The sequence below is a fragment of the Phalangium opilio genome, unplaced genomic scaffold (genome assembly GCF_054372755.1).
Source record: "Phalangium opilio isolate 3A_F unplaced genomic scaffold, DU_Popi_V2 ptg000019l_1, whole genome shotgun sequence".
Classification (NCBI taxonomy): Eukaryota; Metazoa; Arthropoda; class Arachnida; order Opiliones; family Phalangiidae; genus Phalangium; species Phalangium opilio.
Genome location: NW_028324152.1, coordinates 411,569 through 435,498, shown reverse-complemented (window position 1 = coordinate 435,498; position 23,930 = coordinate 411,569). Strand labels below are relative to the sequence as shown.

The 23,930-nt window shown below is 35.4% G+C and overlaps 81 non-coding genes across 81 annotated transcripts; all 81 read right to left on the bottom strand.

Annotated features, from left to right (window-relative positions):
* Nucleotides 1-303: 303 nt before the first annotated feature.
* Nucleotides 304-376, bottom strand: TRNAT-UGU (transfer RNA threonine (anticodon UGU)). Its single transcript has one exon. It is a non-coding gene; the product is annotated as a tRNA-Thr (tRNA).
* A 373-nt stretch (nucleotides 377-749) lies between these two features.
* TRNAT-CGU (transfer RNA threonine (anticodon CGU)) lies at nucleotides 750-822 on the bottom strand. Its single transcript has one exon. It is a non-coding gene; the product is annotated as a tRNA-Thr (tRNA).
* A 166-nt stretch (nucleotides 823-988) lies between these two features.
* Nucleotides 989-1,061, bottom strand: TRNAT-UGU (transfer RNA threonine (anticodon UGU)). The gene has a single exon. It is a non-coding gene; the product is annotated as a tRNA-Thr (tRNA).
* Nucleotides 1,062-2,023: 962 nt separating this feature from the next.
* On the bottom strand, nucleotides 2,024-2,096 carry TRNAT-UGU (transfer RNA threonine (anticodon UGU)). Its single transcript has one exon. It is a non-coding gene; the product is annotated as a tRNA-Thr (tRNA).
* Nucleotides 2,097-2,229: 133 nt separating this feature from the next.
* Nucleotides 2,230-2,302, bottom strand: TRNAT-AGU (transfer RNA threonine (anticodon AGU)). The gene has a single exon. It is a non-coding gene; the product is annotated as a tRNA-Thr (tRNA).
* A 166-nt stretch (nucleotides 2,303-2,468) lies between these two features.
* TRNAT-AGU (transfer RNA threonine (anticodon AGU)) lies at nucleotides 2,469-2,541 on the bottom strand. Its single transcript has one exon. It is a non-coding gene; the product is annotated as a tRNA-Thr (tRNA).
* Nucleotides 2,542-2,674: 133 nt separating this feature from the next.
* Nucleotides 2,675-2,747, bottom strand: TRNAT-AGU (transfer RNA threonine (anticodon AGU)). Its single transcript has one exon. It is a non-coding gene; the product is annotated as a tRNA-Thr (tRNA).
* A 371-nt stretch (nucleotides 2,748-3,118) lies between these two features.
* On the bottom strand, nucleotides 3,119-3,191 carry TRNAT-AGU (transfer RNA threonine (anticodon AGU)). Its single transcript has one exon. It is a non-coding gene; the product is annotated as a tRNA-Thr (tRNA).
* Nucleotides 3,192-3,562: 371 nt separating this feature from the next.
* TRNAT-AGU (transfer RNA threonine (anticodon AGU)) lies at nucleotides 3,563-3,635 on the bottom strand. Its single transcript has one exon. It is a non-coding gene; the product is annotated as a tRNA-Thr (tRNA).
* Nucleotides 3,636-3,802: 167 nt separating this feature from the next.
* On the bottom strand, nucleotides 3,803-3,875 carry TRNAT-CGU (transfer RNA threonine (anticodon CGU)). Its single transcript has one exon. It is a non-coding gene; the product is annotated as a tRNA-Thr (tRNA).
* A 602-nt stretch (nucleotides 3,876-4,477) lies between these two features.
* TRNAT-CGU (transfer RNA threonine (anticodon CGU)) lies at nucleotides 4,478-4,550 on the bottom strand. The gene has a single exon. It is a non-coding gene; the product is annotated as a tRNA-Thr (tRNA).
* Nucleotides 4,551-4,946: 396 nt separating this feature from the next.
* TRNAT-UGU (transfer RNA threonine (anticodon UGU)) lies at nucleotides 4,947-5,019 on the bottom strand. The gene has a single exon. It is a non-coding gene; the product is annotated as a tRNA-Thr (tRNA).
* A 373-nt stretch (nucleotides 5,020-5,392) lies between these two features.
* TRNAT-CGU (transfer RNA threonine (anticodon CGU)) lies at nucleotides 5,393-5,465 on the bottom strand. Its single transcript has one exon. It is a non-coding gene; the product is annotated as a tRNA-Thr (tRNA).
* A 166-nt stretch (nucleotides 5,466-5,631) lies between these two features.
* On the bottom strand, nucleotides 5,632-5,704 carry TRNAT-UGU (transfer RNA threonine (anticodon UGU)). Its single transcript has one exon. It is a non-coding gene; the product is annotated as a tRNA-Thr (tRNA).
* Nucleotides 5,705-6,666: 962 nt separating this feature from the next.
* Nucleotides 6,667-6,739, bottom strand: TRNAT-UGU (transfer RNA threonine (anticodon UGU)). Its single transcript has one exon. It is a non-coding gene; the product is annotated as a tRNA-Thr (tRNA).
* Nucleotides 6,740-6,872: 133 nt separating this feature from the next.
* On the bottom strand, nucleotides 6,873-6,945 carry TRNAT-AGU (transfer RNA threonine (anticodon AGU)). The gene has a single exon. It is a non-coding gene; the product is annotated as a tRNA-Thr (tRNA).
* Nucleotides 6,946-7,111: 166 nt separating this feature from the next.
* TRNAT-AGU (transfer RNA threonine (anticodon AGU)) lies at nucleotides 7,112-7,184 on the bottom strand. Its single transcript has one exon. It is a non-coding gene; the product is annotated as a tRNA-Thr (tRNA).
* Nucleotides 7,185-7,317: 133 nt separating this feature from the next.
* TRNAT-AGU (transfer RNA threonine (anticodon AGU)) lies at nucleotides 7,318-7,390 on the bottom strand. Its single transcript has one exon. It is a non-coding gene; the product is annotated as a tRNA-Thr (tRNA).
* A 371-nt stretch (nucleotides 7,391-7,761) lies between these two features.
* On the bottom strand, nucleotides 7,762-7,834 carry TRNAT-AGU (transfer RNA threonine (anticodon AGU)). Its single transcript has one exon. It is a non-coding gene; the product is annotated as a tRNA-Thr (tRNA).
* Nucleotides 7,835-8,205: 371 nt separating this feature from the next.
* On the bottom strand, nucleotides 8,206-8,278 carry TRNAT-AGU (transfer RNA threonine (anticodon AGU)). Its single transcript has one exon. It is a non-coding gene; the product is annotated as a tRNA-Thr (tRNA).
* A 133-nt stretch (nucleotides 8,279-8,411) lies between these two features.
* Nucleotides 8,412-8,484, bottom strand: TRNAT-AGU (transfer RNA threonine (anticodon AGU)). Its single transcript has one exon. It is a non-coding gene; the product is annotated as a tRNA-Thr (tRNA).
* A 133-nt stretch (nucleotides 8,485-8,617) lies between these two features.
* Nucleotides 8,618-8,690, bottom strand: TRNAT-AGU (transfer RNA threonine (anticodon AGU)). Its single transcript has one exon. It is a non-coding gene; the product is annotated as a tRNA-Thr (tRNA).
* Nucleotides 8,691-9,061: 371 nt separating this feature from the next.
* On the bottom strand, nucleotides 9,062-9,134 carry TRNAT-AGU (transfer RNA threonine (anticodon AGU)). The gene has a single exon. It is a non-coding gene; the product is annotated as a tRNA-Thr (tRNA).
* A 133-nt stretch (nucleotides 9,135-9,267) lies between these two features.
* TRNAT-AGU (transfer RNA threonine (anticodon AGU)) lies at nucleotides 9,268-9,340 on the bottom strand. Its single transcript has one exon. It is a non-coding gene; the product is annotated as a tRNA-Thr (tRNA).
* Nucleotides 9,341-9,473: 133 nt separating this feature from the next.
* Nucleotides 9,474-9,546, bottom strand: TRNAT-AGU (transfer RNA threonine (anticodon AGU)). Its single transcript has one exon. It is a non-coding gene; the product is annotated as a tRNA-Thr (tRNA).
* Nucleotides 9,547-9,679: 133 nt separating this feature from the next.
* On the bottom strand, nucleotides 9,680-9,752 carry TRNAT-AGU (transfer RNA threonine (anticodon AGU)). Its single transcript has one exon. It is a non-coding gene; the product is annotated as a tRNA-Thr (tRNA).
* Nucleotides 9,753-9,885: 133 nt separating this feature from the next.
* Nucleotides 9,886-9,958, bottom strand: TRNAT-AGU (transfer RNA threonine (anticodon AGU)). Its single transcript has one exon. It is a non-coding gene; the product is annotated as a tRNA-Thr (tRNA).
* A 133-nt stretch (nucleotides 9,959-10,091) lies between these two features.
* TRNAT-AGU (transfer RNA threonine (anticodon AGU)) lies at nucleotides 10,092-10,164 on the bottom strand. The gene has a single exon. It is a non-coding gene; the product is annotated as a tRNA-Thr (tRNA).
* A 133-nt stretch (nucleotides 10,165-10,297) lies between these two features.
* TRNAT-UGU (transfer RNA threonine (anticodon UGU)) lies at nucleotides 10,298-10,370 on the bottom strand. Its single transcript has one exon. It is a non-coding gene; the product is annotated as a tRNA-Thr (tRNA).
* A 133-nt stretch (nucleotides 10,371-10,503) lies between these two features.
* Nucleotides 10,504-10,576, bottom strand: TRNAT-AGU (transfer RNA threonine (anticodon AGU)). Its single transcript has one exon. It is a non-coding gene; the product is annotated as a tRNA-Thr (tRNA).
* A 133-nt stretch (nucleotides 10,577-10,709) lies between these two features.
* TRNAT-AGU (transfer RNA threonine (anticodon AGU)) lies at nucleotides 10,710-10,782 on the bottom strand. The gene has a single exon. It is a non-coding gene; the product is annotated as a tRNA-Thr (tRNA).
* A 133-nt stretch (nucleotides 10,783-10,915) lies between these two features.
* On the bottom strand, nucleotides 10,916-10,988 carry TRNAT-AGU (transfer RNA threonine (anticodon AGU)). Its single transcript has one exon. It is a non-coding gene; the product is annotated as a tRNA-Thr (tRNA).
* A 133-nt stretch (nucleotides 10,989-11,121) lies between these two features.
* On the bottom strand, nucleotides 11,122-11,194 carry TRNAT-AGU (transfer RNA threonine (anticodon AGU)). The gene has a single exon. It is a non-coding gene; the product is annotated as a tRNA-Thr (tRNA).
* Nucleotides 11,195-11,533: 339 nt separating this feature from the next.
* Nucleotides 11,534-11,606, bottom strand: TRNAT-AGU (transfer RNA threonine (anticodon AGU)). Its single transcript has one exon. It is a non-coding gene; the product is annotated as a tRNA-Thr (tRNA).
* Nucleotides 11,607-11,739: 133 nt separating this feature from the next.
* On the bottom strand, nucleotides 11,740-11,812 carry TRNAT-AGU (transfer RNA threonine (anticodon AGU)). The gene has a single exon. It is a non-coding gene; the product is annotated as a tRNA-Thr (tRNA).
* A 484-nt stretch (nucleotides 11,813-12,296) lies between these two features.
* On the bottom strand, nucleotides 12,297-12,369 carry TRNAT-UGU (transfer RNA threonine (anticodon UGU)). Its single transcript has one exon. It is a non-coding gene; the product is annotated as a tRNA-Thr (tRNA).
* A 339-nt stretch (nucleotides 12,370-12,708) lies between these two features.
* TRNAT-AGU (transfer RNA threonine (anticodon AGU)) lies at nucleotides 12,709-12,781 on the bottom strand. Its single transcript has one exon. It is a non-coding gene; the product is annotated as a tRNA-Thr (tRNA).
* Nucleotides 12,782-12,914: 133 nt separating this feature from the next.
* TRNAT-AGU (transfer RNA threonine (anticodon AGU)) lies at nucleotides 12,915-12,987 on the bottom strand. The gene has a single exon. It is a non-coding gene; the product is annotated as a tRNA-Thr (tRNA).
* Nucleotides 12,988-13,120: 133 nt separating this feature from the next.
* Nucleotides 13,121-13,193, bottom strand: TRNAT-AGU (transfer RNA threonine (anticodon AGU)). The gene has a single exon. It is a non-coding gene; the product is annotated as a tRNA-Thr (tRNA).
* A 133-nt stretch (nucleotides 13,194-13,326) lies between these two features.
* On the bottom strand, nucleotides 13,327-13,399 carry TRNAT-AGU (transfer RNA threonine (anticodon AGU)). Its single transcript has one exon. It is a non-coding gene; the product is annotated as a tRNA-Thr (tRNA).
* Nucleotides 13,400-13,532: 133 nt separating this feature from the next.
* TRNAT-AGU (transfer RNA threonine (anticodon AGU)) lies at nucleotides 13,533-13,605 on the bottom strand. The gene has a single exon. It is a non-coding gene; the product is annotated as a tRNA-Thr (tRNA).
* A 133-nt stretch (nucleotides 13,606-13,738) lies between these two features.
* On the bottom strand, nucleotides 13,739-13,811 carry TRNAT-AGU (transfer RNA threonine (anticodon AGU)). Its single transcript has one exon. It is a non-coding gene; the product is annotated as a tRNA-Thr (tRNA).
* A 690-nt stretch (nucleotides 13,812-14,501) lies between these two features.
* On the bottom strand, nucleotides 14,502-14,574 carry TRNAT-AGU (transfer RNA threonine (anticodon AGU)). The gene has a single exon. It is a non-coding gene; the product is annotated as a tRNA-Thr (tRNA).
* Nucleotides 14,575-14,707: 133 nt separating this feature from the next.
* Nucleotides 14,708-14,780, bottom strand: TRNAT-AGU (transfer RNA threonine (anticodon AGU)). Its single transcript has one exon. It is a non-coding gene; the product is annotated as a tRNA-Thr (tRNA).
* A 166-nt stretch (nucleotides 14,781-14,946) lies between these two features.
* TRNAT-UGU (transfer RNA threonine (anticodon UGU)) lies at nucleotides 14,947-15,019 on the bottom strand. Its single transcript has one exon. It is a non-coding gene; the product is annotated as a tRNA-Thr (tRNA).
* A 133-nt stretch (nucleotides 15,020-15,152) lies between these two features.
* TRNAT-AGU (transfer RNA threonine (anticodon AGU)) lies at nucleotides 15,153-15,225 on the bottom strand. Its single transcript has one exon. It is a non-coding gene; the product is annotated as a tRNA-Thr (tRNA).
* A 133-nt stretch (nucleotides 15,226-15,358) lies between these two features.
* On the bottom strand, nucleotides 15,359-15,432 carry TRNAT-AGU (transfer RNA threonine (anticodon AGU)). Its single transcript has one exon. It is a non-coding gene; the product is annotated as a tRNA-Thr (tRNA).
* Nucleotides 15,433-15,565: 133 nt separating this feature from the next.
* Nucleotides 15,566-15,638, bottom strand: TRNAT-AGU (transfer RNA threonine (anticodon AGU)). Its single transcript has one exon. It is a non-coding gene; the product is annotated as a tRNA-Thr (tRNA).
* Nucleotides 15,639-15,771: 133 nt separating this feature from the next.
* Nucleotides 15,772-15,844, bottom strand: TRNAT-AGU (transfer RNA threonine (anticodon AGU)). Its single transcript has one exon. It is a non-coding gene; the product is annotated as a tRNA-Thr (tRNA).
* Nucleotides 15,845-15,977: 133 nt separating this feature from the next.
* On the bottom strand, nucleotides 15,978-16,050 carry TRNAT-AGU (transfer RNA threonine (anticodon AGU)). Its single transcript has one exon. It is a non-coding gene; the product is annotated as a tRNA-Thr (tRNA).
* A 133-nt stretch (nucleotides 16,051-16,183) lies between these two features.
* On the bottom strand, nucleotides 16,184-16,256 carry TRNAS-AGA (transfer RNA serine (anticodon AGA)). The gene has a single exon. It is a non-coding gene; the product is annotated as a tRNA-Ser (tRNA).
* Nucleotides 16,257-16,422: 166 nt separating this feature from the next.
* Nucleotides 16,423-16,495, bottom strand: TRNAT-UGU (transfer RNA threonine (anticodon UGU)). The gene has a single exon. It is a non-coding gene; the product is annotated as a tRNA-Thr (tRNA).
* A 133-nt stretch (nucleotides 16,496-16,628) lies between these two features.
* On the bottom strand, nucleotides 16,629-16,701 carry TRNAT-AGU (transfer RNA threonine (anticodon AGU)). The gene has a single exon. It is a non-coding gene; the product is annotated as a tRNA-Thr (tRNA).
* A 133-nt stretch (nucleotides 16,702-16,834) lies between these two features.
* On the bottom strand, nucleotides 16,835-16,908 carry TRNAT-AGU (transfer RNA threonine (anticodon AGU)). The gene has a single exon. It is a non-coding gene; the product is annotated as a tRNA-Thr (tRNA).
* A 133-nt stretch (nucleotides 16,909-17,041) lies between these two features.
* On the bottom strand, nucleotides 17,042-17,114 carry TRNAT-AGU (transfer RNA threonine (anticodon AGU)). The gene has a single exon. It is a non-coding gene; the product is annotated as a tRNA-Thr (tRNA).
* A 133-nt stretch (nucleotides 17,115-17,247) lies between these two features.
* TRNAT-AGU (transfer RNA threonine (anticodon AGU)) lies at nucleotides 17,248-17,320 on the bottom strand. Its single transcript has one exon. It is a non-coding gene; the product is annotated as a tRNA-Thr (tRNA).
* A 483-nt stretch (nucleotides 17,321-17,803) lies between these two features.
* TRNAT-AGU (transfer RNA threonine (anticodon AGU)) lies at nucleotides 17,804-17,876 on the bottom strand. Its single transcript has one exon. It is a non-coding gene; the product is annotated as a tRNA-Thr (tRNA).
* Nucleotides 17,877-18,009: 133 nt separating this feature from the next.
* TRNAT-AGU (transfer RNA threonine (anticodon AGU)) lies at nucleotides 18,010-18,082 on the bottom strand. Its single transcript has one exon. It is a non-coding gene; the product is annotated as a tRNA-Thr (tRNA).
* Nucleotides 18,083-18,215: 133 nt separating this feature from the next.
* Nucleotides 18,216-18,288, bottom strand: TRNAT-AGU (transfer RNA threonine (anticodon AGU)). The gene has a single exon. It is a non-coding gene; the product is annotated as a tRNA-Thr (tRNA).
* Nucleotides 18,289-18,421: 133 nt separating this feature from the next.
* TRNAT-AGU (transfer RNA threonine (anticodon AGU)) lies at nucleotides 18,422-18,494 on the bottom strand. The gene has a single exon. It is a non-coding gene; the product is annotated as a tRNA-Thr (tRNA).
* A 133-nt stretch (nucleotides 18,495-18,627) lies between these two features.
* On the bottom strand, nucleotides 18,628-18,700 carry TRNAT-AGU (transfer RNA threonine (anticodon AGU)). Its single transcript has one exon. It is a non-coding gene; the product is annotated as a tRNA-Thr (tRNA).
* Nucleotides 18,701-18,833: 133 nt separating this feature from the next.
* Nucleotides 18,834-18,906, bottom strand: TRNAT-AGU (transfer RNA threonine (anticodon AGU)). Its single transcript has one exon. It is a non-coding gene; the product is annotated as a tRNA-Thr (tRNA).
* Nucleotides 18,907-19,039: 133 nt separating this feature from the next.
* Nucleotides 19,040-19,112, bottom strand: TRNAT-AGU (transfer RNA threonine (anticodon AGU)). The gene has a single exon. It is a non-coding gene; the product is annotated as a tRNA-Thr (tRNA).
* Nucleotides 19,113-19,596: 484 nt separating this feature from the next.
* TRNAT-UGU (transfer RNA threonine (anticodon UGU)) lies at nucleotides 19,597-19,669 on the bottom strand. Its single transcript has one exon. It is a non-coding gene; the product is annotated as a tRNA-Thr (tRNA).
* A 339-nt stretch (nucleotides 19,670-20,008) lies between these two features.
* Nucleotides 20,009-20,081, bottom strand: TRNAT-AGU (transfer RNA threonine (anticodon AGU)). Its single transcript has one exon. It is a non-coding gene; the product is annotated as a tRNA-Thr (tRNA).
* A 133-nt stretch (nucleotides 20,082-20,214) lies between these two features.
* Nucleotides 20,215-20,287, bottom strand: TRNAT-AGU (transfer RNA threonine (anticodon AGU)). Its single transcript has one exon. It is a non-coding gene; the product is annotated as a tRNA-Thr (tRNA).
* A 133-nt stretch (nucleotides 20,288-20,420) lies between these two features.
* TRNAT-AGU (transfer RNA threonine (anticodon AGU)) lies at nucleotides 20,421-20,493 on the bottom strand. Its single transcript has one exon. It is a non-coding gene; the product is annotated as a tRNA-Thr (tRNA).
* Nucleotides 20,494-20,626: 133 nt separating this feature from the next.
* TRNAT-AGU (transfer RNA threonine (anticodon AGU)) lies at nucleotides 20,627-20,699 on the bottom strand. The gene has a single exon. It is a non-coding gene; the product is annotated as a tRNA-Thr (tRNA).
* Nucleotides 20,700-20,832: 133 nt separating this feature from the next.
* TRNAT-AGU (transfer RNA threonine (anticodon AGU)) lies at nucleotides 20,833-20,905 on the bottom strand. Its single transcript has one exon. It is a non-coding gene; the product is annotated as a tRNA-Thr (tRNA).
* A 133-nt stretch (nucleotides 20,906-21,038) lies between these two features.
* TRNAT-AGU (transfer RNA threonine (anticodon AGU)) lies at nucleotides 21,039-21,111 on the bottom strand. The gene has a single exon. It is a non-coding gene; the product is annotated as a tRNA-Thr (tRNA).
* A 133-nt stretch (nucleotides 21,112-21,244) lies between these two features.
* Nucleotides 21,245-21,317, bottom strand: TRNAT-AGU (transfer RNA threonine (anticodon AGU)). Its single transcript has one exon. It is a non-coding gene; the product is annotated as a tRNA-Thr (tRNA).
* Nucleotides 21,318-21,801: 484 nt separating this feature from the next.
* TRNAT-AGU (transfer RNA threonine (anticodon AGU)) lies at nucleotides 21,802-21,874 on the bottom strand. The gene has a single exon. It is a non-coding gene; the product is annotated as a tRNA-Thr (tRNA).
* A 133-nt stretch (nucleotides 21,875-22,007) lies between these two features.
* Nucleotides 22,008-22,080, bottom strand: TRNAT-AGU (transfer RNA threonine (anticodon AGU)). The gene has a single exon. It is a non-coding gene; the product is annotated as a tRNA-Thr (tRNA).
* A 166-nt stretch (nucleotides 22,081-22,246) lies between these two features.
* On the bottom strand, nucleotides 22,247-22,319 carry TRNAT-UGU (transfer RNA threonine (anticodon UGU)). Its single transcript has one exon. It is a non-coding gene; the product is annotated as a tRNA-Thr (tRNA).
* Nucleotides 22,320-22,452: 133 nt separating this feature from the next.
* On the bottom strand, nucleotides 22,453-22,525 carry TRNAT-AGU (transfer RNA threonine (anticodon AGU)). Its single transcript has one exon. It is a non-coding gene; the product is annotated as a tRNA-Thr (tRNA).
* Nucleotides 22,526-22,658: 133 nt separating this feature from the next.
* On the bottom strand, nucleotides 22,659-22,732 carry TRNAT-AGU (transfer RNA threonine (anticodon AGU)). Its single transcript has one exon. It is a non-coding gene; the product is annotated as a tRNA-Thr (tRNA).
* A 133-nt stretch (nucleotides 22,733-22,865) lies between these two features.
* TRNAT-AGU (transfer RNA threonine (anticodon AGU)) lies at nucleotides 22,866-22,938 on the bottom strand. The gene has a single exon. It is a non-coding gene; the product is annotated as a tRNA-Thr (tRNA).
* A 133-nt stretch (nucleotides 22,939-23,071) lies between these two features.
* On the bottom strand, nucleotides 23,072-23,144 carry TRNAT-AGU (transfer RNA threonine (anticodon AGU)). Its single transcript has one exon. It is a non-coding gene; the product is annotated as a tRNA-Thr (tRNA).
* A 166-nt stretch (nucleotides 23,145-23,310) lies between these two features.
* Nucleotides 23,311-23,383, bottom strand: TRNAT-UGU (transfer RNA threonine (anticodon UGU)). The gene has a single exon. It is a non-coding gene; the product is annotated as a tRNA-Thr (tRNA).
* Nucleotides 23,384-23,516: 133 nt separating this feature from the next.
* Nucleotides 23,517-23,589, bottom strand: TRNAT-AGU (transfer RNA threonine (anticodon AGU)). Its single transcript has one exon. It is a non-coding gene; the product is annotated as a tRNA-Thr (tRNA).
* A 133-nt stretch (nucleotides 23,590-23,722) lies between these two features.
* On the bottom strand, nucleotides 23,723-23,795 carry TRNAT-AGU (transfer RNA threonine (anticodon AGU)). The gene has a single exon. It is a non-coding gene; the product is annotated as a tRNA-Thr (tRNA).
* Nucleotides 23,796-23,930: the final 135 nt, after the last annotated feature.

The following is a 23,930-nucleotide window of genomic DNA, read 5'->3' as shown; positions in this document are numbered from 1 at the left end:
TCTAAATCAACTATTATTTTTAATTTTTATAGCGACGAAATCTAGTTCAAATAACATAACAGCGAGGCTCCGACGAGAATCGAACTCATGATCTCCTGTTTACTAGACAGGCGCTTTAACCACAAAGCCACGGAGCCCTTGCTCTGAAGCGGTATGAATGCTGAATATTTCAGTAAATTAACTAAATTATCACATCGGAACTTTTACACTATTGCTTGCATATTTGCATATCTAAATCAACTATTATTTTTAATTTTTCAAAATTTAATAGCTTCGAAATATAGTTCAAGTAATATAACAGCGAGGCTCCGACGAGAATCGAACTCATGATCTCCTGTTTACAAGACAGGCGCTTTAACCACTAAGCCACGGAGCCCTTGCTTTGAAGCGATATGAATGCAGAATATTTCAGAAAATTAACTAAATTATCTCATCGGAACTTTTGCCCTATTATTTTAATTTTTCGAAATTATATAGCTACGAAATATAGTTCAAGTAACATAAAAGCGAGGCACCGACGAGAATCGAACTCATGATCTCCTGTTTACTAGACAGGCGCTTTAACCACAAAGCCACGGAGCCCTTGCTTTGAAGCGGTATGAATGCTGAATATTTCAGTAAATTAACTAAATTATCTCATCGGAACTTTTACCCTATTGTTTGCATTTATGCATATCTAAATCAACTATTATTTTTAATTTTTTCAAAATTTGATAGCTACGAAATATAGTTCAAGTAACATAACAGCGAGGCTCCGACGAGAATCGAACTCATGATCTCCTGTTTACGAGACAGGCGCTTTAACCACTAAGCCACGGAGCCCTTGCTTTGAAGCGATATGAATTCTGAATATTTCAGTAAATTAACTAAATTATCTCATCGGAACTTTTACACTATTGTTTGCATATATGCATATCTAAATCAACTATTATTTTTAATTTTTCAAAATTTAATAGCTACGAAATCTAGTTCAAGTAATATAACAGCGAGGCTCCGACGAGAATCGAACTCATGATCTCCTGTTTACAAGACAGGCGCTTTAACCACTAAGCCACCGAGCCCTTGCTTTGAAGCGATATGAATGCAGAATATTTCAGTAAATTAACTAAATTATCTCATCGAAACTTTTGCCCTATTATTTTAATTTTTCAAAATTATATAGCTACGAAATCTAGTTTAAGTAACATAAAAGCGAGGCTTCGACGAGAATCGAACTCATGATCTCCTGTTTACTAGAAGGGCGCTTTAACCACAAAGCCACGGAGCCCTTGCTTTGAGGTGGTACGAATGCTGAATATTTCAGTAAATTAACTAAATTATCACATCGGAACTTTTACACTATTGTTTGCATATATGCATATGTAAATCAACTATTATTTTTAATTTTTCAAAATTTAATAGCTACGAAATCTAGTTCAAGTAATATAACAGCAAGGCTCCGACGAGAATCGAACTCATGATCTCCTGATTACAAGACAGGCGCTTTAACCACTAAGCCCTTGCTTTGAAGCGATTTGAATGCAGAATATTTCAGAAAATTAACTAAATTATCTCATCGGAACTTTTGCCCTATTATTTTAATTTTTCAAAATTATATAGCTACGAAATATAGTTCAAGTAACATAACAGCGAGGCTCCGACGAGAATCGAACTCATGATCTCCTGTTTACTGGACAGGCGCTTTAACCACTAAGCCAAGGAGCCCATGCTTCGAAGCGACATGGATGCTGAATATTCCAATAATTTAACTAAATTAACTCATCGGAACTTTTACACTATTGTTTGCATATATGCATATCTAAATCAACTATTATTTTTAATTTTTCAAAATTTAATAGCTACGAAAACTAGTTCAAGTAATATTACAGCGAGGCTCCGACGAGAATCGAACTCATGATCTCCTGTTTAATAGACAGGCGCTTTAACCACTATTGTTTGCATATATGCATATGTAAATCAACTATTATTTTTAATTTTTCAAAATTTAATAGCTTCGAAATCTAGTTCAAGTAATATAACAACAAGGCTCCGACGAGACTCGAACTCATGATCTCCTGATTACAAGACAGGCGCTTTAACCACTAACCCACGGAGCCCTTGCTTTGAAGCGATATGAATGGAGAATATTTCAATAAATTAACTAAATTAAATCATCGAAACTTTTGCCCTATTATTTTAATTTTTCGAAATTATATAGCTACGAAATATAGTTCAAGTAACATAACAGCGAGGCTCCGACGAGAATCGAACTCATGATCTCCTGTTTACTAGACAGGCGCTTTAACCGCTAAGCCACGGAGCCCTTGCTTTGAAGCGATATGAATGCTGAATATTTCAGTAAATTAACTAAATTATCTCATAAGAACTTTTACACTATTGTTTGCATATATGCATATCTAACTCAACTATTAATTTTAATTTTTCAAAATTTAATAGCTTCGAAATCTAGTTCAAGTAATATAACAGCGAGGCTCCGACGAGAATCGAACTCATGATCTCCTGTTTACTAGACAGGCGCTTTAACCACTAAGCCACGGAGCCCTTACTTTGAAGCGATATGAATTCTGAATATTTGAGTAAATTAACTAAATTATCTCATCGGAACTTTCGCCCTATTATTTTGATTTTTAAAAATTATATAGCTACGAAATATAGTTCAAGTAACATAACAGCCAGGCTCCGACGAGAATCGAACTCATGATCTCCTGTTTACTAGACAGGCGCTTTAACCACTAAGCCACGGAGCCCTTGCTTTGAAGCGATATGAATGCTGAATATTTCAGTAAATTAACTAAATTATCTCATGGGAACTTTTACACTATTGTTTGCATATATGCATATCTAAATCAACTATTATTTTTAATTTTTCAAAATTTAATAGCTTCGAAATCTAGTTCAAGTAATATAACAGCAAGGCTCCGACGAGAATCGAAAACATGATCTCCTGTTTACAAGACAGGCGCTTTTACCACTAAACCACGGAGCCCTTGCTTTGAAGCGATATGTATGCAGAATATTTCAGTAAATTAAATAATTAACTCATCGGAACTTTTGCCCTATCATTTTAATTTTTTAAAATTATATTTCTACGAAATCTAGTTCAAGTAACATAACAGCGAGGCTCCGACGAGAATCGAACTCATGATCTCCTGTTTACTAGACAGGCGCTTTAACCACTAAACCACGGAGCCCTTGCTTTGAAGCGATATGAATGCTGAATATTTCAGTAAATTAACTAAATTATCTCATGGGAACTTTTACACTATTGTTTGCATATATGCATATCTAAATCAACTATTATTTTTAATTTTTCAAAATTTAATAGCTTCGAAATCTAGTTCAAGTAATATAACAGCAAGGCTCCGACGAGAATCGAAAACATGATCTCCTGTTTACAAGACAGGCGCTTTTACCACTAAACCACGGAGCCCTTGCTTTGAAGCGATATGTATGCAGAATATTTCAGTAAATTAAATAATTAACTCATCGGAACTTTTGCCCTATTATTTTAATTTTTCAAAATTATATATCTACGAAATCTAGTTCAAGTAACATAACAGCGAGGCTCCGACGAGAATCGAACTCATGATCTCCTGTTTACTAGACAGGCGCTTTAACCACTAAGCCACGGAGCCCTTGCTTTGAAGCGGTGTGAATGCTGAATATTTCAGTAAATTAACTTAATTATCACATCGGAACTTTTACACTATTGTTTGCATTTATGCATATCTAAATCAACTATTATTTTTAATTTTTTCAAAATTTGATAGCTACGAAATATAATTCAAGTAACATAACACCGAGGCTCCGACGAGAATCGAACTCATGATCTCCTGTTTACGAGACAGGCGCTTTAACCACTAAGCCACGGAGCCCTTGCTTTGAAGCGACATGAATGCTGAATATTCCAGTAATTTAACTAAATTAACTCATCGGAATTTTTACCCTATTGTTTTAAATTTTCAAAATATAATAGCTACGAAAAATAGTACAAGAACATAACAACAAGGCTCCGACGAGAATCCAACTCATGATCTCCTGTTTACGAGACAGACTTTTTAACCACTAAGCCACGGTGCCCTTGCTTTGAAGCGATATGAATGCTGAATATTTCAGTAAATTAACTAAATTATCTCATCGGAACTTTTACCCTATTGTTTGCATAAATGCATATCTAAATCAACTATTATTTTTAATTTTTATAGCGACGAAATCTAGTTCAAATAACATAACAGCGAGGCTCCGACGAGAATCGAACTCATGATCTCCTGTTTACTAGACAGGCGCTTTAACCACAAAGCCACGGAGCCCTTGCTTTGAAGCGGTGTGAATGCTGAATATTTCAGTAAATTAACTTAATTATCACATCGGAACTTTTACACTATTGTTTGCATTTATGCATATCTAAATCAACTATTATTTTTAATTTTTTCAAAATTTGATAGCTACGAAATATAGTTCAAGTAACATAACAGCGAGGCTCCGACGAGAATCGAACTCATGATCTCCTGTTTACGAGACAGGTGCTTTAACCACTAAGCCACGGAGCCCTTGCTTTGAAGCGATATGAATGCTGAATATTTCAGTAAATTAACTAAATTACCTCATCGGAACTTTTACCCTATTGTTTGCAAAAATGCATATCTAAATCAACTATTATTTTTAATTTTTATAGCGACGAAATCTAGTTCAAATAACATAACAGCGAGGCTCCGACGAGAATCGAACTCATGATCTCCTGTTTACTAGACAGGCGCTTTAACCACAAAGCCACGGAGCCCTTGCTCTGAAGCGGTATGAATGCTGAATATTTCAGTAAATTAACTAAATTATCACATCGGAACTTTTACACTATTGCTTGCATATTTGCATATCTAAATCAACTATTATTTTTAATTTTTCAAAATTTAATAGCTTCGAAATATAGTTCAAGTAATATAACAGCGAGGCTCCGACGAGAATCGAACTCATGATCTCCTGTTTACAAGACAGGCGCTTTAACCACTAAGCCACGGAGCCCTTGCTTTGAAGCGATATGAATGCAGAATATTTCAGAAAATTAACTAAATTATCTCATCGGAACTTTTGCCCTATTATTTTAATTTTTCGAAATTATATAGCTACGAAATATAGTTCAAGTAACATAAAAGCGAGGCACCGACGAGAATCGAACTCATGATCTCCTGTTTACTAGACAGGCGCTTTAACCACAAAGCCACGGAGCCCTTGCTTTGAAGCGGTATGAATGCTGAATATTTCAGTAAATTAACTAAATTATCTCATCGGAACTTTTACCCTATTGTTTGCATTTATGCATATCTAAATCAACTATTATTTTTAATTTTTTCAAAATTTGATAGCTACGAAATATAGTTCAAGTAACATAACAGCGAGGCTCCGACGAGAATCGAACTCATGATCTCCTGTTTACGAAAAAGGCGCTTTAACCACTAAGCCACGGAGCCCTTGCTTTGAAGCGATATGAATTCTGAATATTTCAGTAAATTAACTAAATTATCTCATCGGAACTTTTACACTATTGTTTGCATATATGCATATCTAAATCAACTATTATTTTTAATTTTTCAAAATTTAATAGCTACGAAATCTAGTTCAAGTAATATAACAGCGAGGCTCCGACGAGAATCGAACTCATGATCTCCTGTTTACAAGACAGGCGCTTTAACCACTAAGCCACCGAGCCCTTGCTTTGAAGCGATATGAATGCAGAATATTTCAGTAAATTAACTAAATTATCTCATCGAAACTTTTGCCCTATTATTTTAATTTTTCAAAATTATATAGCTACGAAATCTAGTTTAAGTAACATAATAGCGAGGCTTCGACGAGAATCGAACTCATGATCTCCTGTTTACTAGAAGGGCGCTTTAACCACAAAGCCACGGAGCCCTTGCTTTGAGGTGGTACGAATGCTGAATATTTCAGTAAATTAACTAAATTATCACATCGGAACTTTTACACTATTGTTTGCATATATGCATATGTAAATCAACTATTATTTTTAATTTTTCAAAATTTAATAGCTACGAAATCTAGTTCAAGTAATATAACAGCAAGGCTCCGACGAGAATCGAACTCATGATCTCCTGATTACAAGACAGGCGCTTTAACCACTAAGCCCTTGCTTTGAAGCGATTTGAATGCAGAATATTTCAGAAAATTAACTAAATTATCTCATCGGAACTTTTGCCCTATTATTTTAATTTTTCAAAATTATATAGCTACGAAATATAGTTCAAGTAACATAACAGCGAGGCTCCGACGAGAATCGAACTCATGATCTCCTGTTTACTGGACAGGCGCTTTAACCACTAAGCCAAGGAGCCCATGCTTCGAAGCGACATGGATGCTGAATATTCCAATAATTTAACTAAATTAACTCATCGGAACTTTTACACTATTGTTTGCATATATGCATATCTAAATCAACTATTATTTTTAATTTTTCAAAATTTAATAGCTACGAAAACTAGTTCAAGTAATATTACAGCGAGGCTCCGACGAGAATCGAACTCATGATCTCCTGTTTAATAGACAGGCGCTTTAACCACTATTGTTTGCATATATGCATATGTAAATCAACTATTATTTTTAATTTTTCAAAATTTAATAGCTTCGAAATCTAGTTCAAGTAATATAACAACAAGGCTCCGACGAGACTCGAACTCATGATCTCCTGATTACAAGACAGGCGCTTTAACCACTAACCCACGGAGCCCTTGCTTTGAAGCGATATGAATGGAGAATATTTCAATAAATTAACTAAATTAAATCATCGAAACTTTTGCCCTATTATTTTAATTTTTCGAAATTATATAGCTACGAAATATAGTTCAAGTAACATAACAGCGAGGCTCCGACGAGAATCGAACTCATGATCTCCTGTTTACTAGACAGGCGCTTTAACCGCTAAGCCACGGAGCCCTTGCTTTGAAGCGATATGAATGCTGAATATTTCAGTAAATTAACTAAATTATCTCATAAGAACTTTTACACTATTGTTTGCATATATGCATATCTAAATCAACTATTAATTTTAATTTTTCAAAATTTAATAGCTTCGAAATCTAGTTCAAGTAATATAACAGCGAGGCTCCGACGAGAATCGAACTCATGATCTCCTGTTTACTAGACAGGCGCTTTAACCACTAAGCCACGGAGCCCTTACTTTGAAGCGATATGAATTCTGAATATTTGAGTAAATTAACTAAATTATCTCATCGGAACTTTCGCCCTATTATTTTGATTTTTAAAAATTATATAGCTACGAAATATAGTTCAAGTAACATAACAGCCAGGCTCCGACGAGAATCGAACTCATGATCTCCTGTTTACTAGACAGGCGCTTTAACCACTAAGCCACGGAGCCCTTGCTTTGAAGCGATATGAATGCTGAATATTTCAGTAAATTAACTAAATTATCTCATGGGAACTTTTACACTATTGTTTGCATATATGCATATCTAAATCAACTATTATTTTTAATTTTTCAAAATTTAATAGCTTCGAAATCTAGTTCAAGTAATATAACAGCAAGGCTCCGACGAGAATCGAAAACATGATCTCCTGTTTACAAGACAGGCGCTTTTACCACTAAACCACGGAGCCCTTGCTTTGAAGCGATATGTATGCAGAATATTTCAGTAAATTAAATAATTAACTCATCGGAACTTTTGCCCTATCATTTTAATTTTTTAAAATTATATTTCTACGAAATCTAGTTCAAGTAACATAACAGCGAGGCTCCGACGAGAATCGAACTCATGATCTCCTGTTTACTAGACAGGCGCTTTAACCACTAAACCACGGAGCCCTTGCTTTGAAGCGATATGAATGCTGAATATTTCAGTAAATTAACTAAATTATCTCATGGGAACTTTTACACTATTGTTTGCATATATGCATATCTAAATCAACTATTATTTTTAATTTTTCAAAATTTAATAGCTTCGAAATCTAGTTCAAGTAATATAACAGCAAGGCTCCGACGAGAATCGAAAACATGATCTCCTGTTTACAAGACAGGCGCTTTTACCACTAAACCACGGAGCCCTTGCTTTGAAGCGATATGTATGCAGAATATTTCAGTAAATTAAATAATTAACTCATCGGAACTTTTGCCCTATTATTTTAATTTTTCAAAATTATATATCTACGAAATCTAGTTCAAGTAACATAACAGCGAGGCTCCGACGAGAATCGAACTCATGATCTCCTGTTTACTAGACAGGCGCTTTAACCACTAAGCCACGGAGCCCTTGCTTTGAAGCGATATGAATTCTGAATATTTCAGTAAATTAACTAAATTATCTCATCGGAACTTTCGCCCTATTATTTTGATTTTTCAAAATTATATAGCTACGAAATCTAGTTCAAGTAACTTAACAGCGAGGCTCCGACGAGAATCGAACTCATGATCTCCTGTTTACTAGACAGGCGCTTTAACCACTAAGCCACGGAGCCCTTGCTTTGAAGTGACATGGATGCTGAATATTCCAATAATTTAACTAAATTAACTCATCGGAATTTTTACCCTATTGTTTTAATTTTTCAAAATTTAATAGCTATGAAATCTAGATCAAGTAACATAACAGTAAGGCTCCGACGAGAATCGAACTCATGATCTCCTGTTTACTAGACAGGCACTTTAACCACTAAGCCACGGAGCCCTTGCTTTGAAGCGATATGAATGCTGAATATTTCAGTAAATTAACTAAATTATCTCATGGGAACTTTTACACTATTGTTTGCATATATGCATATCTAAATCAACTATTATTTTTAATTTTTCAAAATTTAATAGCTTCGAAATCTAGTTCAAGTAATATAACAGCAAGGCTCCGACGAGAATCGAAAACATGATCTCCTGTTTACAAGACAGGCGCTTTTACCACTAAACCACGGAGCCCTTGCTTTGAAGCGATATGTATGCAGAATATTTCAGTAAATTAAATAATTAACTCATCGGAACTTTTGCCCTATTATTTTAATTTTTCAAAATTATATATCTACGAAATCTAGTTCAAGTAACATAACAGCGAGGCTCCGACGAGAATCGAACTCATGATCTCCTGTTTACTAGACAGGCGCTTTAACCACTAAGCCACGGAGCCCTTGCTTTGAAGCGATATGAATGCTGAATATTTCAGTAAATTAACTAAATTAACTCATCGGAACTTTTGCCCTATTATTTTAATTTTTCAAAATTATATATCTACGAAATCTAGTTCAAGTAACATAACAGCGAGGCTCCGACGAGAATCGAACTCATGATCTCCTGTTTACTAGACAGGCGCTTTAACCACTAAGCCACGGAGCCATTGCTTTGAAGCGATATGAATTCTGAATATTTCAGTAAATTAACTAAATTATCTCATCGGAACTCTTGCCCTATTATTTTGATTTTTCAAAATTATATAGCTACGAAATCTAGTTCAAGTAACTTAACAGCGAGGCTCCGACGAGAATCGAACTCATGATCTCCTGTTTACTAGACAGGCACTTTAACCACTAAGCCACGGAGCCCTTGCTTTGAAGCAACATGGATGCTGAATATTCCAATAATTTAACTAAATTATCTCATCGGAACTTTTGCCCTATTATTTTAATTTTTCAAAATTATATAGCTACGAAATATAGTTCAAGTAACATAACAGCGAGGCTCCGACGAGAATCGAACTCATGATCTCCTGTTTACTAGACAGGCGCTTTAACCACTAAGCCACGGAGCCCTTGCTTTGAAGCGACATGGATGCTTAATATTCCAGTAATTTAACTAAATTAACTCATCGGAATTTTTACCGTATTGTTTTAATTTTTCAAAATTTAATAGCTACGAAATCTAGATCAAGTAACATAACAGCAAGGCTCCGACGAGAATCGAACTCATGATCTCCTGTTTACTAGACAGGCGCCTTAACCACTAAGCCACGGAGCCCTTGCTTAGAAGTGATATGAATTCTGAATATTTCAGTAAATTAACTTAATTATCTCATCGGAACTTTTGCCCTATTATTTTGATTTTTCAAAATTATATAGCTACGAAATCTAGTTCAAGTAACTAAACAGCGAGGCTCCGACGAGAATCGAACTCATGATCTCCTGTTTACTAGACAGGCGCTTTAACCACTAAGCCACGGAGCCCTTGCTTTGAAGCGACATGGATGCTGAATATTCCAATAATTTAACTAAATTAACTCATCGGAATTTTTACCCTATTGTTTTAATTTTTCAAAATTTAATAGCTACGAAATCTAGATCAAGTAACATAACAGCAAGGCTCCGACGAGAATCGAACTCACGATCTCCTGTTTACAAGACAGGCGCTTTAACCACTAACCCACGGAGCCCTTGCTTTGAAGCGATACGAATGCAGAATATTTCAGTAAATTAACTAAATTAACTCATCGGAACTTTTGCCCTATTATTTTAATTTTTCGAAATTATATAGCTACGAAATATAGTTCTAGTAACATAACAGCGAGGCTCCGACGAGAATCGAACTCATGATCTCCTGTTTACTAGACAGGCGCTTTAACCACTAAGCCACGGAGCCCTTGCTTTGAAGCGATATGAATGCTGAATATTTCAGTAAATTAACTAAATTAACTCATCGGAACTTTTGCCCTATTATTTTAATTTTTCAAAATTATATATCTACGAAATCTAGTTCAAGTAACATAACAGCGAGGCTCCGACGAGAATCGAACTCATGATCTCCTGTTTACTAGACAGGCGCTTTAACCACTAAGCCACGGAGCCATTGCTTTGGAGCGATATGAATTCTGAATATTTCAGTAAATTAACTAAATTATCTCATCGGAACTTTTGCCCTATTATTTTGATTTTTCAAAATTATATAGCTACGAAACCTAGTTCAAGTAACTTAACAGCGAGGCTCCGACGAGAATCGAACTCATGATCTCCTGTTTACTAGACAGGCACTTTAACCACTAAGCCACGGAGCCCTTGCTTTGAAGCGACATGGATGCTGAATATTCCAATAATTTAACTAAATTAACTCATCGGAACTTTTGCCCTATTATTTTAATTTTTCAAAATTATATAGCTACGAAATATAGTTCAAGTAACATAACAGCGAGGCTCCGACGAGAATCGAACTCATGATCTCCTGTTTACTAGACAGGCGCTTTAACCACTAAGCAACGGAGCCCTTGCTTTGAAGCGACATGGATGCTTAATATTCCAGTAATTTAACTAAATTAACTCATCGGAATTTTTACCGTATTGTTTTAATTTTTCAAAATTTAATAGTTACGAAATCTAGATCAAGTAACATAACAGCAAGGCTGCGACGAGAATCGAACTCATGATCTCCTGTTTACTAGACAGGCGCTTTAACCACTAAGCCACGGAGCCCTTGCTTAGAAGTGATATGAATTCTGAATATTTCAGTAAATTAACTAAATTATCTCATCGGATCTTTTGCCCTATTATTTTGATTTTTCAAAATTATATAGCTACGAAATCTAGTTCAAGTAACTTAACAGCGAGGCTCCGACGAGAATCGAACTCATGATCTCCTGTTTACTAGACAGGCGCTTTAACCACTAAGCCACGGAGCCCTTGCTTTGAAGCGACATGGATGCTGAATATTCCAATAATTTAACTAAATTAACTCATCGGAATTTTTACCCTATTGTTTTAATTTTTCAAAATTGAATAGCTACGAAATCTAGATCAAGTAACATAACAGTAAGGCTCCGACGAGAATCGAACTTATGATCTCCTGTTTACTAGACAGGCGCTTTAACCACTAAGCCACGGAGCCCTTGCTTTGAAGCGACATGAATGCTGAATATTTCAGTAAATTAACTAAATTAACTCATCGGAACTTTTGCCCTATTATTTTAATTTTTCAAAGTTATATATCTACGAAATCTAGTTCAAGTAACATAACAGCGAGGCTCCGACGAGAATCAAACTCATGATCTCCTGTTTACTAGACAGGCGCTTTAACCACTATTGTTTGCATATATGCATATGTAAATCAACTATTATTTTTAATTTTTCAAAATTTAATAGCTTCGAAATCTAGTTCAAGTAATATAACAGCAAGGCTCCGACGAGAATCGAACTCATGATCTCCTGATTACAAGACAGGCGCTTTAAAAACTAAGCCCTTGCTTTGAAGCGATTTGAATGCAGAATATTTCAGAAAATTAACTAAATTAACTCATCGGAACTTTTGCCCTATTATTTTAATTTTTCGAAATTATATAGCTACGAAATATAGTTCTAGTAACATAACAGCGAGGCTCCGACGAGAATCGAACTCACGATCTCCTGTTTACAAGACAGGCGCTTTAACCACTAACCCACGGAGCCCTTGCTTTGAAGCGATACGAATGCAGAATATTTCAGTAAATTAACTAAATTAACTCATCGGAACTTTTGCCCTATTATTTTAATTTTTCGAAATTATATAGCTACGAAATATAGTTCTAGTAACATAACAGCGAGGCTCCGACGAGAATCGAACTCATGATCCCCTGTTTACTAGACAGGCGCATTAACCACTAAGCCACGGAGCCCTTGCTTTGAAGCGATATGACTGCTGAATATTTCAGTAAATTAACTAAATTAACTCATCGGAACTTTTGCCCTATTATTTTAATTTTTCAAAATTATATATCTACGAAATCTAGTTCAAGTAACATAACAGCGAGGCTCCGACGAGAATCGAACTCATGATCTCCTGTTTACTAGACAGGCGCTTTAACCACTAAGCCACGGAGCCATTGCTTTGAAGCGATATGAATTCTGAATATTTCAGTAAATTAACTAAATTATCTCATCGGAACTTTTGCCCTATTATTTTGATTTTTCAAAATTATATAGCTACGAAATCTAGTTCAAGTAACTTAACAGCGAGGCTCCGACGAGAATCGAACTCATGATCTCCTGTTTACTAGACAGGCACTTTAACCACTAAGCCACGGAGCCCTTGCTTTGAAGCGACATGGATGCTGAATATTCCAATAATTTAACTAAATTAACTCATCGGAATTTTTACCCTATTGTTTTAATTTTTCAAAATTTAATAGCTACGAAATCTAGATCAAGTAACATAACAGCGAGGCTCCGACGAGAATCGAACTCATGATCTCCTGTTTACTAGACAGGCGCTTTAACCACTAAGCCACGGAGCCCTTGCTTTGAAGCGACATGGATGCTTAATATTCCAGTAATTTAACTAAATTAACTCATCGGAACTTTTGCCCTATTATTTTAATTTTTCAAAATTATATAGCTACGAAATATAGTTCAAGTAACATAACAGCGAGGCTCCGACGAGAATCGAACTCATGATCTCCTGTTTACTAGACAGGCGCTTTAACCACTAAGCAACGGAGCCCTTGCTTTGAAGCGACATGGATGCTTAATATTCCAGTAATTTAACTAAATTAACTCATCGGAATTTTTACCGTATTGTTTTAATTTTTCAAAATTTAATAGTTACGAAATCTAGATCAAGTAACATAACAGCAAGGCTCCGACGAGAATCGAACTCATGATCTCCTGTTTACTAGACAGGCGCTTTAACCACTAAGCCACGGAGCCCTTGCTTAGAAGTGATATGAATTCTGAATATTTCAGTAAATTAACTAAATTATCTCATCGGATCTTTTGCCCTATTATTTTGATTTTTCAAAATTATATAGCTACGAAATCTAGTTCAAGTAACTTAACAGCGAGGCTCCGACGAGAATCGAACTCATGATCTCCTGTTTACTAGACAGGCGCTTTAACCACTAAGCCACGGAGCCCTTGCTTTGAAGCGACATGGATGCTGAATATTCCAATAATTTAACTAAATTAACTCATCGGAATTTTTACCCTATTGTTTTAATTTTTCAAAATTGAATAGCTACGAAATCTAGATCAAGTAACATAACAGTAAGGCTCCGACGAGAATCGAACTTATGATCCCCTGTTTACTAGACAGGCGCTTTAACCACTAAGCCACGGAGCCCTTGCTTTGAAGCGACATGAATGCTGAATATTTCAGTAAATTAACTAAATTAACTCATCGGAACTTTTGCCCTATTATTTTAATTTTTCAAAGTTATATATCTACGAAATCTAGTTCAAGTAACATAACAGCGAGGCTCCGACGAGAATCAAACTCATGATCTCCTGTTTACTAGACAGGCGCTTTAACCACTATTGTTTGCATATATGCATATGTAAATCAACTATTATTTTTAATTTTTCAAAATTTAATAGCTTCGAAATCTAGTTCAAGTAATATAACAGCAAGGCTCCGACGAGAATCGAACTCATGATCTCCTGATTACAAGACAGGCGCTTTAAAAACTAAGCCCTTGCTTTGAAGCGATTTGAATGCAGAATATTTCAGAAAATTAACTAAATTATCTCATCGGAACTTTTGCCCTATTATTTTAATTTTTCAAAATTATATAGCTACGAAATATAGTGCAAGTAACATAACAGCGAGGCTCCGACGAGAATCGAACTCATCATCTCCTGTTTACTAGACAGGCGCTTTAACCACTAAGCCACGGAGCCCTTGCTTTGAAGCGACATGGATGCTGAATATTCCAATAATTTAACTAAATTAACTCATCGGAATTTTTACCGTATTGTTTTAATTTTTCAAAATTTAATAGTTACGAAATCTAGATCAAGTAACATAACAGCAAGGCTCCGACGAGAATCGAACTCATGATCTCCTGTTTACTAGACAGGCGCTTTAACCACTAAACCACGGAGCCCTTGCTTTGAAGTGATATGAATTCTGAATATTTCAGTAAATTAACTATATTATCTCATCGGAACTTTTACACTATTGTTTGCATATATGCATATCTAAATCAACTATTATTTTTAATTTTTCAAAATTTAATAGTTACGAAAACTAGTTCACGTAATATAACAGCTAGGCTCCGACGAGAATCGAACTCATGATCTCCTGTTTACAAGACAGGCGCTTTAACCACTAAGCCACGGAGCCCTTGCTTTGAAGCGATATGAATGCAGAATATTTCAGAAAATTAACTAAATTATCTCATCGGAACTTTTGCCCTATTATTTTAATTTTTCGAAATTATATAGCTACGAAATATAGTTCAAGTAACATAACAGCGAGGCTCCGACGAGAATCGAACTCATGATCTCCTGTTTACTAGACAGGCGCTTTAACCACTAAGCCACGGAGCCCTTGCTTTGAAGTGATATGAATTCTGAATATTTCAGAAAATTAACTAAATTATCTCATCGGAACTTTTGCCCTATTATTTTAATTTTTCAAAATTATATAGCTACGAAATATAGTTCAAGTAACATAACAGCGAGGCTCCGACGAGAATTCGAACTCATGATCTCCTGTTTACTAGACAGGCGCTTTAACCACTAAGCCACGGAGCCCTTGCTTTGAAGCGATATGAATGCAGAATATTTCAGAAAATTAACTAAATTATCTCATCGGAACTTTTGCCCTATTATTTTAATTTTTCGAAAATATATAGCTACGAAATATAGTTCAAGTAACATAACAGCGAGGCTCCGACGAGAATCGAACTCATGATCTCCTGTTTACTAGACAGGCGCTTTAACCACTAAGCCACGGAGCCCTTGCTTTGAAGTGATATGAATTCTGAATATTTCAGAAAATTAACTAAATTATCTCATCGGAACTTTTGCCCTATTATTTTAATTTTTCAAAATTATATAGCTACGAAATATAGTTCAAGTAACATAACAGCGAGGCTCCGACGAGAATCGAACTCATGATCTCCTGTTTACTAGACAGGCGCTTTAACCACTAAGCCACGGAGCCCTTGCTTTGAAGCGATATGAATGCAGAATATTTCAGAAAATTAACTAAATTATCTCATCGGAACTTTTGCCCTATTATTTTAATTTTTCAAAATTATATAGCTACGAAATATAGTGCAAGTAACATAACAGCGAGGCTCCGACGAGAATCGAACTCATCATCTCCTGTTTACTAGACAGGCGCTTTAACCACTAAGCCACGGAGCCCTTGCTTTGAAGCGACATGGATGCTGAATATTCCAATAATTTAACTAAATTAACTCATCGGAATTTTTACCGTATTGTTTTAATTTTTCAAAATTTAATAGTTACGAAATCTAGATCAAGTAACATAACAGCAAGGCTCCGACGAGAATCGAACTCATGATCTCCTGTTTTCTAGACAGGCGCTTTAACCACTAAACCACGGAGCCCTTGCTTTGAAGTGATATGAATTCTGAATATTTCAGTAAATTAACTATATTATCTCATCGGAACTTTTACACTATTGTTTGCATATATGCATATCTAAATCAACTATTATTTTTAATTTTTCAAAATTTAATAGTTACGAAAACTAGTTCACGTAATATAACAGCTAGGCTCCGACGAGAATCGAACTCATGATCTCCTGTTTACAAGACAGGCGCTTTAACCACTAAGCCACGGAGCCCTTGCTTTGAAGCGATATGAATGCAGAATATTTCAGAAAATTAACTAAATTATCTCATCGGAACTTTTGCCCTATTATTTTAATTTTTCGAAATTATATAGCTACGAAATATAGTTCAAGTAACATAACAGCGAGGCTCCGACGAGAATCGAACTCATGATCTCCTGTTTACTAGACAGGCGCTTTAACCACTAAGCCACGGAGCCCTTGCTTTGAAGTGATATGAATTCTGAATATTTCAGAAAATTAACTAAATTATCTCATCGGAACTTTTGCCCTATTATTTTAATTTTTCAAAATTATATAGCTACGAAATATAGTTCAAGTAACATAACAGCGAGGCTCCGACGAGAATTCGAACTCATGATCTCCTGTTTACTAGACAGGCGCTTTAACCACTAAGCCACGGAGCCCTTGCTTTGAAGCGATATGAATGCAGAATATTTCAGAAAATTAACTAAATTATCTCATCGGAACTTTTGCCCTATTATTTTAATTTTTAGAAATTATATAGCTACGAAATATAGTTCAAGTAACATAACAGCGAGGCTCCGACGAGAATCGAACTCATGATCTCCTGTTTACTAGACAGGCGCTTTAACCACTAAGCCACGGAGCCCTTGCTTTGAAGTGATATGAATTCTGAATATTTCAGAAAATTAACTAAATTATCTCATCGGAACTTTTGCCCTATTATTTTAATTTTTCAAAATTATATAGCTACGAAATATAGTTCAAGTAACATAACAGCGAGGCTCCGACGAGAATCGAACTCATGATCTCCTGTTTACTAGACAGGCGCTTTAACCACTAAGCCACGGAGCCCTTGCTTTGAAGCGATATGAATGCAGAATATTTCAGTAAATTAACTAAATTATCTCATCGGAACTTTTGCCCTATTATTTTAATTTTTCAAAGTTATATATCTACGAAATCTAGTTCAAGTAACATAACAGCGAGGCTCCGACGAGAATCAAACTCATGATCTCCTGTTTACTAGACAGGCGCTTTAACACTATTGTTTGCATATATGCATATGTAAATCAACTATTATTTTTAATTTTTCAAAATTTAATAGCTTCGAAATCTAGTTCAAGTAATATAACAGCAAGGCTCCGACGAGAATCGAACTCATGATCTCCTGATTACAAGACAGGCGCTTTAAAAACTAAGCCCTTGCTTTGAAGCGATTTGAATGCAGAATATTTCAGAAAATTAACTAAATTATCTCATCGGAACTTTTGCCCTATTATTTTAATTTTTCAAAATTATATAGCTACGAAATATAGTGCAAGTAACATAACAGCGAGGCTCCGACGAGAATCGAACTCATCATCTCCTGTTTACTAGACAGGCGCTTTAACCACTAAGCCACGGAGCCCTTGCTTTGAAGCGACATGGATGCTGAATATTCCAATAATTTAACTAAATTAACTCATCGGAATTTTTACCGTATTGTTTTAATTTTTCAAAATTTAATAGTTACGAAATCTAGATCAAGTAACATAACAGCAAGGCTCCGACGAGAATCGAACTCATGATCTCCTGTTTACTAGACAGGCGCTTTAACCACTAAACCACGGAGCCCTTGCTTTGAAGTGATATGAATTCTGAATATTTCAGTAAATTAACTAAATTAACTCATCGGAATTTTTACCGTATTGTTTTAATTTTTCAAAATTTAATAGTTACGAAATCTAGATCAAGTAACATAACAGCAAGGCTCCGACGAGAATCGAACTCATGATCTCCTGTTTACTAGACAGGCGCTTTAACCACTAAGCCACGGAGCCCTTGCTTAGAAGTGATATGAATTCTGAATATTTCAGTAAATTAACTAAATTATCTCATCGGATCTTTTGCCCTATTATTTTGATTTTTCAAAATTATATAGCTACGAAATCTAGTTCAAGTAACTTAACAGCGAGGCTCCGACGAGAATCGAACTCATGATCTCCTGTTTACTAGACAGGCGCTTTAACCACTAAGCCACGGAGCCCTTGCTTTGAAGCGACATGGATGCTGAATATTCCAATAATTTAACTAAATTAACTCATCGGAATTTTTACCCTATTGTTTTAATTTTTCAAAATTGAATAGCTACGAAATCTAGATCAAGTAACATAACAGTAAGGCTCCGACGAGAATCGAACTCATGATCTCCTGTTTACTAGACAGGCGCTTTAACCACTAAGCCACGGAGCCCTTGCTTAGAAGTGATATGAATTCTGAATATTTCAGTAAATTAACTAAATTATCTCATAGGATCTTTTGCCCTATTATTTTGATTTTTCAAAATTATATAGCTACGAAATCTAGTTCAAGTAACTTAACAGCGAGGCTCCGACGAGAATCGAACTCATGATCTCCTGTTTACTAGACAGGCGCTTTAACCACTAAGCCACGGAGCCCTTGCTTTGAAGCGACATGGATGCTGAATATTCCAATAATTTAACTAAATTAACTCATCGGAATTTTTACCCTATTGTTTTAATTTTTCAAAATTGAATAGCTACGAAATCTAGATCAAGTAACATAACAGTAAGGCTCCGACGAGAATCGAACTTATGATCTCCTGTTTACTAGACAGGCGCTTTAACCACTAAGCCACGGAGCCCTTGCTTTGAAGCGACATGAATGCTGAATATTTCAGTAAATTAACTAAATTAACTCATCGGAACTTTTGCCCTATTATTTTAATTTTTCAAAGTTATATATCTACGAAATCTAGTTCAAGTAACATAACAGCGAGGCTCCGACGAGAATCAAACTCATGATCTCCTGTTTACTAGACAGGCGCTTTAACCACTATTGTTTGCATATATGCATATGTAAATCAACTATTATTTTTAATTTTTCAAAATTTAATAGCTTCGAAATCTAGTTCAAGTAATATAACAGCAAGGCTCCGACGAGAATCGAACTCATGATCTCCTGATTACAAGACAGGCGCTTTAAAAACTAAGCCCTTGCTTTGAAGCGATTTGAATGCAGAATATTTCAGAAAATTAACTAAATTAACTCATCGGAACTTTTGCCCTATTATTTTAATTTTTCGAAATTATATAGCTACGAAATATAGTTCTAGTAACATAACAGCGAGGCTCCGACGAGAATCGAACTCACGATCTCCTGTTTACAAGACAGGCGCTTTAACCACTAACCCACGGAGCCCTTGCTTTGAAGCGATACGAATGCAGAATATTTCAGTAAATTAACTAAATTAACTCATCGGAACTTTTGCCCTATTATTTTAATTTTTCGAAATTATATAGCTACGAAATATAGTTCTAGTAACATAACAGCGAGGCTCCGACGAGAATCGAACTCATGATCCCCTGTTTACTAGACAGGCGCATTAACCACTAAGCCACGGAGCCCTTGCTTTGAAGCGATATGAATGCTGAATATTTCAGTAAATTAACTAAATTAACTCATCGGAACTTTTGCCCTATTATTTTAATTTTTCAAAATTATATATCTACGAAATCTAGTTCAAGTAACATAACAGCGAGGCTCCGACGAGAATCGAACTCATGATCTCCTGTTTACTAGACAGGCGCTTTAACCACTAAGCCACGGAGCCATTGCTTTGAAGCGATATGAATTCTGAATATTTCAGTAAATTAACTAAATTATCTCATCGGAACTTTTGCCCTATTATTTTGATTTTTCAAAATTATATAGCTACGAAATCTAGTTCAAGTAACTTAACAGCGAGGCTCCGACGAGAATCGAACTCATGATCTCCTGTTTACTAGACAGGCACTTTAACCACTAAGCCACGGAGCCCTTGCTTTGAAGCGACATGGATGCTGAATATTCCAATAATTTAACTAAATTAACTCATCGGAATTTTTACCCTATTGTTTTAATTTTTCAAAATTTAATAGCTACGAAATCTAGATCAAGTAACATAACAGCGAGGCTCCGACGAGAATCGAACTCATGATCTCCTGTTTACTAGACAGGCGCTTTAACCACTAAGCCACGGAGCCCTTGCTTTGAAGCGACATGGATGCTTAATATTCCAGTAATTTAACTAAATTAACTCATCGGAACTTTTGCCCTATTATTTTAATTTTTCAAAATTATATAGCTACGAAATATAGTTCAAGTAACATAACAGCGAGGCTCCGACGAGAATCGAACTCATGATCTCCTGTTTACTAGACAGGCGCTTTAACCACTAAGCAACGGAGCCCTTGCTTTGAAGCGACATGGATGCTTAATATTCCAGTAATTTAACTAAATTAACTCATCGGAATTTTTACCGTATTGTTTTAATTTTTCAAAATTTAATAGTTACGAAATCTAGATCAAGTAACATAACAGCAAGGCTCCGACGAGAATCGAACTCATGATCTCCTGTTTACTAGACAGGCGCTTTAACCACTAAGCCACGGAGCCCTTGCTTAGAAGTGATATGAATTCTGAATATTTCAGTAAATTAACTAAATTATCTCATCGGATCTTTTGCCCTATTATTTTGATTTTTCAAAATTATATAGCTACGAAATCTAGTTCAAGTAACTTAACAGCGAGGCTCCGACGAGAATCGAACTCATGATCTCCTGTTTACTAGACAGGCGCTTTAACCACTAAGCCACGGAGCCCTTGCTTTGAAGCGACATGGATGCTGAATATTCCAATAATTTAACTAAATTAACTCATCGGAATTTTTACCCTATTGTTTTAATTTTTCAAAATTGAATAGCTACGAAATCTAGATCAAGTAACATAACAGTAAGGCTCCGACGAGAATCGAACTTATGATCTCCTGTTTACTAGACAGGCGCTTTAACCACTAAGCCACGGAGCCCTTGCTTTGAAGCGACATGAATGCTGAATATTTCAGTAAATTAACTAAATTAACTCATCGGAACTTTTGCCCTATTATTTTAATATTTCAAAGTTATATATCTACGAAATCTAGTTCAAGTAACATAACAGCGAGGCTCCGACGAGAATCAAACTCATGATCTCCTGTTTACTAGACAGGCGCTTTAACCACTATTGTTTGCATATATGCATATGTAAATCAACTATTATTTTTAATTTTTCAAAATTTAATAGCTTCGAAATCTAGTTCAAGTAATATAACAGCAAGGCTCCGACGAGAATCGAACTCATGATCTCCTGATTACAAGACAGGCGCTTTAAAAACTAAGCCCTTGCTTTGAAGCGATTTGAATGCAGAATATTTCAGAAAATTAACTAAATTATCTCATCGGAACTTTTGCCCTATTATTTTAATTTTTCAAAATTATATAGCTACGAAATATAGTGCAAGTAACATAACAGCGAGGCTCCGACGAGAATCGAACTCATCATCTCCTGTTTACTAGACAGGCGCTTTAACCACTAAGCCACGGAGCCCTTGCTTTGAAGCGACATGGATGCTGAATATTCCAATAATTTAACTAAATTAACTCATCGGAATTTTTACCGTATTGTTTTAATTTTTCAAAATTTAATAGTTACGAAATCTAGATCAAGTAACATAACAGCAAGGCTCCGACGAGAATCGAACTCATGATCTCCTGTTTACTAGACAGGCGCTTTAACCACTAAACCACGGAGCCCTTGCTTTGAAGTGATATGAATTCTGAATATTTCAGTAAATTAACTATATTATCTCATCGGAACTTTTACACTATTGTTTGCATATATGCATATCTAAATCAACTATTATTTTTAATTTTTCAAAATTTAATAGTTACGAAAACTAGTTCACGTAATATAACAGCTAGGCTCCGACGAGAATCGAACTCATGATCTCCTGTTTACAAGACAGGCGCTTTAACCACTAAGCCACGGAGCCCTTGCTTTGAAGCGATATGAATGCAGAATATTTCAGAAAATTAACTAAATTATCTCATCGGAACTTTTGCCCTATTATTTTAATTTTTCAAAATTATATAGCTACGAAATATAGTTCAAGTAACATAACAGCGAGGCTCCGACGAGAATCGAACTCATGATCTCCTGTTTACTAGACAGGCGCTTTAACCACTAAGCCACGGAGCCCTTGCTTTGAAGTGATATGAATTCTGAATATTTCAGAAAATTAACTAAATTATCTCATCGGAACTTTTGCCCTATTATTTTAATTTTTCAAAATTATATAGCTACGAAATATAGTTCAAGTAACATAACAGCGAGGCTCCGACGAGAATTCGAACTCATGATCTCCTGTTTACTAGACAGGCGCTTTAACCACTAAGCCACGGAGCCCTTGCTTTGAAGCGATATGAATGCAGAATATTTCAGAAAATTAACTAAATTATCTCATCGGAACTTTTGCCCTATTATTTTAATTTTTCAAAATTATATAGCTACGAAATATAGTTCAAGTAACATAACAGCGAGGCTCCGACGAGAATCGAACTCATGATCTCCTGTTTACTAGACAGGCGCTTTAACCACTAAGCCACGGAGCCCTTGCTTTGAAGCGATATGAATGCAGAATATTTCAGAAAATTAACTAAATTATCTCATCGGAACTTTTGCCCTATTATTTTAATTTTTCGAAATTATATAGCTACGAAATATAGTTCAAGTAACATAACAGCGAGGCTCCGACGAGAATCGAACTCATGATCTCCTGTTTACTAGACAGGCGCTTTAACCACTAAGCCACGGAGCCCTTGCTTTGAAGTGATATGAATTCTGAATATTTCAGTAAATTAACTAAATTATCTCATCGGAACTTTTACACTATTGTTTGCATATATGCATATCTAAATCAACTATTATTTTTAATTTTTCAAAATTTAATAGTTACGAAAACTAGTTCACGTAATATAACAGCGAGGCTCCGACGAGAATCGAACACATGATCTCCTGTTTACAAGACAGGCGCTTTAACCACTAAGCCACGGAGCCCTAGCTTTGAAGCGATATGAATGCTGTATATTTCAGTAAATTAACTAAATTAACTCATCGGAACTTTTGCCCTATTATTTTAATTTTTCAAAATTATATATCTACGAAATCGAGTTCAAGTAACATAACAGCGAGGCTCCGACGAGAATCGAACTCATGATCTCCTGTTTACTAGACAGGCGCTTTAACCACTAAGCCACGGAACCCTTGCTTTGAAGCGACATGGATGCTGAATATTCCAATAATTTAACTAAATTAACTCATCGGAATTTTTACCGTATTGTTTTAATTTTTCAAAATTTAATAGTTACGAAATCTAGATCAAGTAACATAACAGCAAGGCTCCGACGAGAATCGAACTCATGATCTCCTGTTTACTAGACAGGCGCTTTAACCACTAAGCCACGGAGCCCTTGCTTTGAAGTGATATGAATTCTGAATATTTCAGTAAATTAACAAAATTATCTCATCGGAACTTTTACACTATTGTTTGCATATATGCATATCTAAATCAACTATTATTTTTAATTTTTCAAAATTTAATAGT